The sequence below is a fragment of the Loxodonta africana genome, chromosome 11, assembly GCF_030014295.1.
Source record: "Loxodonta africana isolate mLoxAfr1 chromosome 11, mLoxAfr1.hap2, whole genome shotgun sequence".
NCBI classification, from domain to species: domain Eukaryota; kingdom Metazoa; phylum Chordata; class Mammalia; order Proboscidea; family Elephantidae; genus Loxodonta; species Loxodonta africana.
Window position 1 is genome coordinate 33,224,625 of NC_087352.1, and position 12,922 is coordinate 33,237,546.

Below are 12,922 nucleotides of genomic sequence, written 5' to 3' on the forward strand. Positions count from 1 at the left end.
CCAGCACAGAGTTGGGAAGCTGGTGCCAGGAGGGGAGGAACGAACGGGCGGGAATGAAGAGCAAGGTCTCTGCAGCGACTTCCATTGTCCTGCGCCAGTACATGGGCCCCATACCCTGACATGGGACTCAACTCTGCTGCCCAGGCCGACTTCCGCCCAGCCCTCCCACCCTTCGGCATCTACCTTCACCTCGAGGTGGGGAGATGCACACTCCCTCCCACCACCATCATTTGCTGCAAGCCAGACCTTTTCACTTCCGGGGATAGGAGAAGGATGCTGCTTGTTGTATACAGTTTAGGGCCCCGTAACATTTTCATTCGAGGCCCTTTTTTTCAGGTATGCTAATGCCCAACAGGCTCATTGGACACCCACTGATTTTTAACCCTGCAATCACTGTTGTCTGTATTTTTTTATTATGGGAGTGGTGTCTGACCTCCTCCAACCCCACAAGGGGGTAGGAGAACCAAGATCAACTGTGCAAGGCTGACTCCCATGAGCCAGAGGCCAGCCAAGCCTCTTTGCTCCACCATCTTTACTAATTCTGACACCAGTCATCCCTCACACAGCACTCTCTACTTCTCTGTTGGGTTCTGTAATTCATTGCAATGGCCATATGGAACTCACTGACCATACTCATGATTATGGAGTTTATTAGAGAAGCAACAGTTACAATTCAGGCTCAGGAACACTCAGGATACAGTTCTTCCATCAGGACAGCCTCTCTCCAACCGTGCTCGCAGGCATACCTCTCCCTGGCCCTTGGCCTCTCCCCAAATGCACTCAGCTTTCTCTCTCCCTGGGCTGGGAAGCCCAACACCCTATCTCCTGCTGCCAAGTCTCTGCTGCTGGGTCTCTTCTGCCACCACTTCTCACCATCTTCAGGGTTACAGCTTGCTCTCTCTCTCAGTCTTCAGTTTCCAGGAGCTTCTCAGCGCAGGGATACTGGGTCTAAAGGATGTGCTCTCTGCTCCTGGCTGCTCTTCTTGGTGGTGGTAGGATCTTCCTCTTTGCTCTGAAATTGGCCATCTTTTAAAGGCAAAACTAACCAATCCCCTTGGTGGTCCACAATTACCCTATCACACAGTCCCGCCCAATCATCTAGGTGGGAGTTACAAGACCATGGCTAGAAAGGCCACATAAAAGTAATCAGTCGCACTGCAATTTTATTTTTCATTGTGATAAGTATTTTGTTGTTGTATTTAAACATCCCAGATTTGGGAGATATAAAGGAAAAGAGAGAGAAAGAGCACTGCTAATAATTACACATATTTTTGAGCTCGACACTGAATTGAGCTCTTTCAAGCAGTAAGGAGTGTTGTAATTTTTTCTTGTTTTTACTGATATTATAGATCTTCCTGAAGAAATGTTTTATACACCTTGAGTGCATGGAAATGCATAAAATCCAAGAAATTTAAAATAACGAAGAGGAAAAAACTCATGGCGATAGTAGCTGCAGTATTTGTACTCTTGTACATTTGTTGAAATGTAAACCTGCCTAAACCCTCAAGCCAGGAACGTGGGTTTTGCACGGGTCCTGAGGAATCTTAAGGTTGGCTTCAAGGTCATGTCACTGGGGAGAGCTCGTGGAGTAAGCAGCAAGGGCTTTTTAAGAACCTGGGTCCCATATAAGCCAATCCAGGGTTATAGCTACAGCCCAAGGGTGCTGCCTCTTTATTCTGTATTAATTCATTGCTTGTGGACAAACACAAAAAAGGAGGAGAAAAAGTAAAATAGATTAGTCCCTTGTCTCATTTAATCATTGCCCACACGTGGCTTTTGACTTTTTCCTGCTATCGAAAGAAAAAGATTCATCAACTTTAGGACGCTCAGAGGCACACACTGTAGATTCAGAAGGCAATTCCTAAAAGAGGACATTTTGATTCAGATTTGCCAATCATATTGAAACCATATCAGGCAGAGAAATTCTCCCACTAAAGATGACGAATCTGAAGTTCAAGGACGTTAAGTAACTTGTCCATAATCCCCCAGTTCATAGGTGGCTGAGCTGGGATTTGAACTGCGATTCTCAATCCTGTCTATTTTAGCCAGGCAAAATTATTGTTATCTTTATACTTTCAAGGTGATTATTTTGGAAAGGACAACATTTATTGGAGGTATGGGTTCTGTTGTTGGTTGGCAAATTTCCCATCTCAGTAGAAGGCGTGTTTGTGTGACTCTGCTGAATGTCTTTCTCTGCCTATTTCATGAGTTCAATCAGGGAAGAGATTATGCTCCCTTTTTGCTCATCATTGCATCCTTTGTGCTGAATGTAGTAGGTCCTCAAAAAGTATTTCTTCAATGGATTAATTAAGGAGTGAAAGAACTAGTGAGCCTGTTTTTTTTTTTTTGTTTTTTTTTTTTTTTACCTTTTTCCAGATTTGAGGAGGGAAGCAAAGCTGATCCTGTCAGATCTCTGCCTAAAATTCTTCAAATGCTCATTATCACTTTAGGATGAATTTCCTTCATTCATGACAATCTTATTGAAGACCACTCATGTTCCCAGTGTGCCATGCTAGGTAAGAAGAAGGAGAAGAATGAGAAGAAGAAAAAGAAGGAAGAGGCAGACGAAAGGAAGAAGAAAAAGAAAAAGCAGCAACAGGAGGAGGAAGAGGGATAGGAAAAAGAGAGAAGCAGAAGAAAAAGAGAGTTCCTGCCCTGCAGTCAGTCATGGTCTACCAGATAGGGCCATTTACACACAGTTGAGGAATGTGGGCTAACTATTTCTTAACAGTTCATTGAGTATCACCTATGTAACAGGGATTATACTGAACACGAGCATTTAGCTTCAGCAAAGCCCATTCTGACAACACGTCACCACTGGAAAGCCCCACAGGATGCAAACATGACAGCTTGCTACCTGCTATGCAGTTTCCAAGACAGCAACGTTTCATTGCAAGAAAAAAAGCTGGACAATGCTCTGGTTGTTCTCGACATTGACATTTCTCCAGGACTGGAGAGATTTTTAAGGAAGAATTTTGGAACAAGGAAATGTCCAATATGCAAATGAAACAGGGTTTCCTCCTATCCCGGATTGTGTTCAGGCCTAAAATTGGACAGGACCTCTCACCATCTCAATATCTTTTCTAGGACTATATCTAAACAACACACATAGGAACCAATATGCAAGGAATCACCTAGCCATCAGAATTCTTCAGGAACCATTTGTGAACCAGGAGTTTAAAAATTAACCATTTGTTCGAGTGAGCTCAGCTATGAAGCTTTTTTTTTTTTTTTTTTTTTAGTGATTGTACATATAAACATAGCATAAATAAGTGCATGAAGAAAAACAGGGACATACAGCCACATGAAAACAGTGTTTACATTTTTTTTACATAAAAAAAATTTGGAGTGAAACAAATTAAAAGTCCTTTAGAGGGAGTTCTGGAACTGAGTAACTGTGATACCTCTCAGGAGCCAGAAGTGGGGAGATAGGTGTACATGGAGCAGAACCTGGGGATTCCATCTAATTCTGGCCTTGACACTCACTGCAACTTGACCTTGAGTAAATCATTCACACCGTGTGCCACACTTTCATCCAATCCATAAATCTGAGCTTACCAATGACCCTTAGTTACCTCATGGGTATGCTGTGAAAAGAAACGAGGTAACACTTCTAAACTTACAGGGAAGCCTGGAGAGCATAAAGAAAAGAGTGACAAAAATGATTAAGTAGCAGCTGATTCCTTGAACAAAGGTTAAAAGACACTTGAGATAATTTAGGCTAAAAAAGAGAACACCAAGGAGTAGCTTAATTATGGTCTTCAATTTAAGAGAAGGATATTTGTGTGTTGATCTTGGTCTCTTTCTTTCTTTCTTTTGTGTGCTTTCTTGCTCTCTCTCTCTCTCCCTCTTCTCCACCCAATAACAAACACACTGTTCACCTATCACTCAAACCACCCAAATCATTAGCCTCATGACCTCACTGGACCCTAAATTGAGGTTATCTACTTGAAAGTTGCCTACTCCACCACCTTAAACTCCCTTTAGGCTCTTGCACGTCTGCTGACATTGATCTGAAAATCCCCAACCCTGGATCCAATTTCCTGGCTCCTGGGCCACCTAGAATTGTTAGAGTAAAACACAGAATCGTGCAAACTTGCCATATGACAAAATGTGTGTTAACCTGAATGTGGTCTTTGCCTCTGCTCAACAATCCGCATATATTCCGCATTACCTACTCATTGAGTAGCTTCTTCAGCAATGGCCTGACCCCAAACTTGACTGAAAATATCCAGACCATTGAGACCACTGATACAGAGAAAGGAATATAAACAGAAGGCCTAGGGAAAACAACCATGAAACAGCAATGTAGTTATGAGATGATGAACTCATTTCAAAACAGAGTGAAGATGAAAAATAACAGCACCAGAACCTTCACCAAAGCCTTTGATCCAGCTCCTTGGGCTCTGCAAAAAATACTAAAAGCCTAATGTTGATGAAATAAACGGTAGAAATGTAAGAAACACAGAAACTCTAGTAGAAAATGTTGGAACTCAGGTTAGCATTCAAATGTTTAAGGAATGCAATGATGAAGAAATTCATCTACTCCCAACATTTGTTCTCCTTACTTATCACTCATTACCTAGCAACACAACTGAAATAATACTTAAGTGGCTAGGCAAAAAGAAAGACCTGCCTCCTTTGCAGTCCACATAATGAGACACCGATCCCACAGTTGACACCTCCATCTCTGTATTATCTCTGCAGTTGCCAGCCAACCAAAGCAAGTTTTGATTCCCAGTCATTGTCATTCCATTGTTCATCAATAATTACGATAAACCCAGTGAAAGGTGACTGGAGCCTCAATTGATACTAAAACTTGGCTTTCTGCTAATTATTCATTCACGATGTCAAAGATGGAACATAGAAGAGCTTTACCAGGAAGAAATTAGTAAGTTAGGAATCTTAAAACCAAGTTCTTTGAACCAGTACCTTTGCATACAGTAAATCAGCACTTCTCAACTCCAGTGTGTGTGAGACTGAAAATCACTTGTCACAATGCATATTCCTGGTCACTACTTCAAGACTTAAAAAAAGAAAACTCCTTGCCATCGAGTCAATTCCGACTCATGGTAACCTTATAGGACAGAGTAGAACTGCCCCACAGGGTTTCCAAGGTGCAGCTGGTAGATTGGAGCTGCCTCCTTTGTGGTTAGCAGCTGAGTTGTTAACCACTGTACCACCAGGGCTTCCTCCAAGACTTACTGAGCCATAAGTCTGAATTAGAAAGCCAGAACCCCAGGTGGGTCCCTGGGTGGTGCAAATGGTTAATGTGCTCAGCTGCTAGCCAAAAGGTTGGAAGTTCAAGTTCACCTAGAGGCACCTTAAAAGAATGGCCCAACAATCAACTTCTGAAAAATTGGCCATTAAAAACCCTATGGAGCCCAGCTCTACTCTGACATACATGGGGTCACCATGAGTCAGAATCAACTCGACAGCAACTGATTTTTACCCTAGGTGATCCTGATACACTGAGCAACACCGTGGTGGATGCTGCTTCTGCTCATGGGTCTTCTCCCTCAGCGACTTGTTTGAGAATATCTGCCAGTTCCTATGGGCATGGGAAAAATAAATTGAAGAATAGATACTGAGTCAGTATGACAAGCCCCAAAATGACAATTTTCTAAGAAATATCCAACAGCAAATGTGTTTATTTTCATCAGAAAGTTACCTCCATTTTCCATTTCACTCTATCACCGTAGATGTGTGCTTGGTAGCCCTCATGGATAATTTTGGAATGGTAGCTTGTCTCACCGTTGCAATGCTTATATCCCTTATGAGTTATTCCTTAATAAGTCTAGATTGACAGAGCACTTTGAGATCATCAAATAAAAGCTCATCTAGAATGACTGTTGCATTTCTGAGTCTGTAAGCTCAGCACAAATTAATTTTCACATATCATAAAGAAACATGACCATCAACTGAAAAGGGAAGCCAACAAGAATTCAATCCCACAGCTAGACTGAAGTTAATACATAACTCACCTTGGTGGGGTCATTTTTAAAGGACATTTGGAGGCTACCCTTTCAAGATTACTTTTGATAGGAACGGGTTAATCTTCTAACCTTTTCTGTTCTTGTCCCAGTCTCCGGGTTGTCAAGTGGGTAGATAAACATGGAGCTATTTTCCGGTTTTGTTTCATGTCTGTCACAAGAGTGGGCCAATTTCATACCATTTGCTGCTTTCATTACTGTCTCAAGGTTGTCACAAGGATTGATAAATTTCAGACTGTTTTTCTTGTCCTCATTACAATCTTAAGGTTGTCATGAGAATAAATTGATTTTGTGCCATTTTTTGGTCCTCATTACCGTCTTTGTCATGAGAATGGCTTCATTTGGAGCCATTTTTGCTCCTTCAGCCATCTTTTGTCATCAGAGAGGAGGTTCTTCAATGAAAGGAGGGACATCATCCTGGGTGCTGATATTCAGACTACGACATCCTCACCTAGCACTCACAGGAGGACAAGGAGGGGCTCGAAATATCCCTCCACGTGAGGATGTTTCACTGTGATTTCTGTGACCCTGACGTGATCACAGAAAACAAACAAAAAGCACAGCCCCCATCTTTGGTTACCACTTGCATTTGTTTCCTAGGACTGCCATAACAAAGTACTACAAAGCGAGTGGCTGAGGGCAACAGAACTTTATTTTCTGTCTGTTCTGAAGGCCAGAAGTCCAAAATCAAGATGCCATGCTCTCTCTGAACACTTTAAGGAAGAGCCTATCTTGCCTCTCCTAGCTTCTGGTGGTTGCTGAAAAATCTTGGTGCTCTTCAGCTTGTAGCTTCATCAGTCAGATTTCATGGCCATCTTCTCGCTGTGTCTCTTCTTTTTTTAAGAACACCAGTCATATAAAAATTAGGGACTATCCTAATGATCTCATATTAATTAATTACATGGCAACAACCTTATTTCCAAATAAGGTAGCATTCACAGGTACTAGGGATTAGGACTTCAATACATCTTTTCAAAAACCCAAAACCCATTGCTGTCGAATCAATTCTGACTCATAGCCACCCCATAGGACTAAGCAGAACTGCCCCATAGGGTTTCCAAGGAGTGGCTGGTGGATTCGAACTGCCAACCTCTTGGTTAGCAGCTGAGCTCTTAACCACTATGCTACCAGGACTCCAATATATCTTTCAGGGGGATACAAATCAACCTAAAACACCACTACTTGTATCGTTTCCTTTTGAGGAAGAGAGAATCTCTGGTTTGGCTCTAGAGGGCTTTGAGAGGGAGTCTACAGGTGACCCAGGAGAAAAAGTATACAAAGGAAAGCAACATCAGTCAGACATGGAAGGTGGGGCTCAGATAGAAGGAGCTTTAACTCTGCTGATTCCCAGAGGATCACCTTGGATCCATTAGTTCCAGTAACAACTTTTTTGCCTGGGAAAGTGAGAAGATACCACGGCCAACATTTTCAAAATGTTCAATTCTCCAGAATACAGTAACTATCTCAAAATATATTTTAGAGCCTTTAGTGGAAAAATATTTTAATCCTAATCCTAGATTAGAGCAAACATGGCAGTTTTCCTTAAAAACTGAAGGGATCCCACTTTGATGAGAGGCGTCTGGGTGGGGGGTAGGGGGTGCCTGGAAATAGCCAAGCTTCATGGCCTCTAATGAAGAACGAAGTTCTAGAATTGGGCCCATTCATAAGAAGTAAGGCACTCTGGTAAAAATCTAGCTTAAAGTGAAAACAACCCAAATATCTGTCAACTGATGAATGGATAAACAAAAATGTGGTCTATCTGTACAATGGAATATCACTTGGTCATAAAAAAGGGACAAAGTATCAACACACACTAAGACATGGATGAATCTTGAAAACATGATACCGAGTGAAAGAAGGCTGTCATAGAAGACCAGATATTGTATGATTTCATTTGTATGAAATGGCCAGAATAGGCAAATCTAGAGAGACAGGGGTAAATTAGTGGTTGCCTAGGGCTGGGGGTGAGAAAATGGAGAGCAACCGCTAATGGGTACAGGGTTTCTTTCTGGCATGATGAAAATGTCCTAAGATTCGATTTGGGGAGTATCGCTTCATTGTACACTTAAAACAGGTAAAATGTATGGAACATAAATTATACCTAAGTAAAACTTTTTTTTTTTTAAGTAGCTTAGCAATTTTTGAGATACTTTCTCTAGTAGATCATGGACATAGCTAAGTAAAGGAGGACTTTGGGGAGTGTGGGGGAGGGTCCATAGAAACTGATGGGTCAATTTTGTTCTGTTTTTAAGTGAAGAAGATGAATAACAGTCTCATAAACATTTGCCACATGAAGACAATCAGAATAAGGACACTGGGTACTCAGTGAAATTGAGAGGGACTTTATTGATTAATTAATGGGTAGTAGAAGAACAGGAAGAGATAGAAGGAAACATAATTGAGTAATATTAGAACAGTTACCAAGAAGGAAATATTAAAAATGCTACAGTTGAACCCGATGAAATTTTCTAATAATTGAAAGAGTGACATTTTATTCTAACTCCTGGTAAAGTGAACTCATGCCATTTAAACTGACTTTGAAACTCTCAGACTGGACGTACAAGGATAAGGGGGGTGTTTCAAGATACCCCTGGTACTGTGGTTTTTGAGGTGCTAAAGGTCAAGTCCACCGCCCACCTGTCAGTTTGTCATGCTGTGGCAGCTTGCATGTTGCTGTGATGCTGGAAGCTATGCCACTGGTATTTCAAATATCAGCGGGGTCACTCACAGTAGACAGGTATCAGTGGAGCTTCGAGACTAACACAGAATATGAAGAAAAACATGGTGACTACTTCAGAAAATTAGCCAGTGAAAACCCTATGCATCACAACAGAATATTGTCCAATGTAGGGCTAGGAGATGAGAGACCCCACGGTTGGAAGGCAGTCAAAATACAGAGTGGCCGAAACAATGAACTTGACTATATCAGCGATTGTGGTGACGGTGCACGAGCAGGCAATGTTTCATCCTATTGTACATGAGTCAGAGTTGACTCGACAGCAGCCAACAACCACCATAAAGGTCAATTGTATGACTAGGAAGGCACGTCACTGCTTTCTAAGAATCCCACCTCGCATATAAAGACCAAGCTAACCTCCTTTCAGGAATTTCAAACAAGGAGAAGGAGCCCAAATTCAGCTTTGGAGACTTTGGAAATAATTAAAGGAAAGTATAATTAACAAAAAGAAGGAAAAGAGAAGGAACTGTAACAGGTCTCTGGCCATCAAATTACGGCTTCCATTGTGGCTGGGTGCCTGCTTTCCTGTGATGTTTGACAATGTGTGGGGTTAATGCCCTTGGGTGCAGCTTAATAAGGAACACTGATTGTTACCAGTTAAACACAGTAGAATTTCTAGAGTGTTCTTATAGGACAAGGAGCTGTGTGAGGTAGAAGTATACATTTCTATGTGGCCAGGAAAGTGTCCAGTCATGGTCTTTGAAGGGATGGCTGACAATGCAAGCTCCTCAGATAAGAAATCTGATAGAGGGCAGGCACCTTTCCCAGCCTGTGCTCATGCAGTCTGACCATTCAGATGGTGCCCCCCTCCTTTCTGCCTGCTGCTGACATGCAAGGCCAATGGGTGAGGCCCTGCAGTTACGCCGGCACCGTATTGAGCCAGAAGCCCAGAGTGCCACACCCAACTACACAGTTTGTTCCTCTCCTTGAGCCGGAATGACCTCCCAGTGCCTTCAGGCTTTTCATTAATTTCCCTGGGCAATTGTACACTTTTAGGCATCTCATTTAACAAATTGTTAAGCTCTTTATGCCATCAAAGGGTCATGTGATGTGTGAAGGATTCTAAAACACACCCCCTCATTCACAGTTCCCCCCACTAATATCTGAGGCATTATGAAGAGTTCGTAAAGCCAGCGCATTTTCCCTTTGATAAGTGGTCCTTCTTCTCCCTGCCTTTGTCCCCTCAGAAAGCTGTCTGCCTCTCATGAAGGCCGCGGCTCCCACCCTCCCGGAGCGCTGGTGCTGGCGACGCATGGCCGTCTGCAGCCCAGAGGAGACGCTCTTATATCCATGATAGATAAATCCCAGCTAGAAACGCAGGTCCCTGACAACCTAATCACTGAAACCCTGTCAAGTAACCCCTAATTTTGAAGCGAGTGGTTAATTCCCAGCAAATTGATTTATGCACTGTTTGAGGTTTGCAGAGTTGTGTTGTTCATCTGTTATTACCAGGAACCCAGCTCTGCCCATTCATTTTGAGCACTGACACAACCCAGTGCATCTCCCAAGAAAATTCCCTTTGTCAGCACATCTAGAATTTGCTAATTAAATCAACGATGACATTATTCACTTTCTCAAGAAAAAAGGCAGCCCCTCCCCCACCACCTCTCTCTCTCTTTCTTCCCTCTTCTTTCTCATTCTCTCTGTCCAATTCTGAGTTGTATAAACACAGAGAACCTCAAAGTTTAACCTGCCTTTTTACTGCCAGATTCACTGGGCTTTATACTGTCGGCCAACAACCACAAACTGACATTAACGCTCCTCTCTTTAGTCAGGAGTGAACACACACATGTCCACACATAAGTGCACACACACGCACACACACATACATATGCATGCACAAGTGTACACACACACACATGCATACACATGCACACAGGTGCACACATGTGAACATGCATGCACATATGCACACGTGAACACACACAGGACATAGTGATGTGGTAACCTTTCGCAAAAAAAATGACCATTCTAAGCACACTGGAGTCTTGCTTTTTCATTAGATACCAGAAGTGTGGATTCATTAAAATGGTAGCGGTGTTGGCTGGTGGTAGGTTTTTGGTCTATATTATTCCTGCTGAAGTGAACTCTGAACACAGGTCTTAGTGACCCTGTCTCTGCTGGACGCAAAGACGTGAGGAGATACAGAATGGCTTCAATGAGCCATTCTGTACATCCAAGAAGTTTTAGGCCACGTCTTCCTTAAATCCGAATTTTCTTTTTCAATTCATCAAAATTAAGAAGAAAAACCAGGGAAAGGAGATTTGAACACTGTCATAGATTGAACTGTGTCCCCCCAAAATATATGTCAACTTGGCTTGGCCATGATTCCTGGTATTGTGTGATTGTCTGCCATTTTGTCATCTGATGTGATTTTCCTATGTGTTGTAAATCCTACCTCTATGATGTTAATGAGGCAGGATTAGAGGCAGTTATGTTAATGAGGCAGGACTCAATTTACTAGATTAGGTTGTGTGTTAAGTCAATCTCTTTTGAGATATAAAAGAGACAATTGATCAGAGAGACAAGGGGAACTCATGCCACCAAGAAAGCAATTCTGAGAGCAGATCACGTCTTTTGGACCCGAGGTTCCTGTGCTGAGAAGCTTCTAGACAAGGGGAAGATTGATGACTAGCACATTCCTCCAGAGCCCACAGAGACAGAAAAACTTCCCCTGGAGCTGGCACCCTGAATGCGGACTTCTAGCCTCCTAGACATGAGAGAATAAACTTCTATTTTTTAAAGCCATCTTCTTGTGGTATTTCTGTTACAGCAGCACTAGATAACTAAGACAGACACCGTTTTGTTGTTTTAACGACAATATAGAAAATTCTCCTCTCCTACACACAAGAAGTAAAAATAAGAGCTGAAATCACAAGCAGAATATATAATTCGCAGAACAGTATTATGGTGTCTTTTTTAACAAGAGCCTTGAAGCTGAATTTCTTAGCAAGAAGCAGGAGTAGTTTTTATATTTTAATTGACTATGAAGACCATGTCAATAAATGGGAGATGCCGAGGGGAATATCCCTGTGATATTTGGAAAGGTCATTGTGGTTTATGGTAGGATGCTCAGTACCCAGGGTTGGTGCTGACGGTGCCCAGAGGTGAGATGCGTTTCTGCAGGAATATGTCTTCTCCACAGGAAAACAACCAGACAAGGTCCTGTTAAATTCACTCCTTTAAGTTTTAGCCTAACACTCAAAAGGTACCTGGAAGAGGTGACATATTCATAAATAAGTAGGGTCTTAAAGTAATGGACCCTATACCAGGCAGGTCCAACCAGGACTTTGATACAGGAAATTGGTGTGTAAAGCCAAATGGGACAAGGAGGCAACCCAGACATTTGCAAGAGCAGAAAGCCACACATCTGCGGGCTGGAGGGACAAGGAAAGAAACTGATGTTTCCACGGCTCAGAGGCAGGATCTGGAGCCACAGGGGAGACACAGCTTCCCCAGGGAGAGAGAGAGAAGAATGGCCCAGGCTTCCCCTTCCTCCTGCCATTCTGTCTCCCTCCATGCTTTCCATTGACCAATCCTAGCCAGAGGACCACTGACCCCTGAGCCTGGGAACTGCAGCCTTAGACGCATAGCAGAGCAGGGAGGACAAGCAATAGATTCAGAGGAGACAGGCTCCATATCAGACAACGCTGGCAGCAGGGAGAAGGAAGACTTAGCTTCAATAAACAAGTATTGGGCACTCAGCAAGTCTTGGCATTTGGTAAAGTGGAGGGTCATTGTAGACAAAGGAAACCCTCAACGAGATGGATTGACATAATGGCCGCAGCAATGGACCCAAACATACTAACAATCGTGAAGATGGTGCAGGACCAGGCGACATTTTGCTCTATTACACAATATTGCCATGGTTTGGAGACTCGAAGCTGACTTGATGGCAATTAACAGCAATAACAACTACAGTAAATGCTGAGGACTCTGCCAGGTGCTATGAAGAACCTAAAATAAACTCACCATGGCCATGTGTTTTAGCGGGGAAGAACACAAGCTCGGGAAAGTGTCTAATTTATTCCATCTCTCAGACTCTTTACTTTTCTTTTTGTAAAATGAGATAATAGTCCATCTGCCTGGAGCGCATATTATAGCCACTACCCACATGTAGGTTTCCTTTTCTTTCCTCCTAACCAAAGGAACTAACAACTTAGAATAGTATGTAGATCTTCTCAAAGTAGAC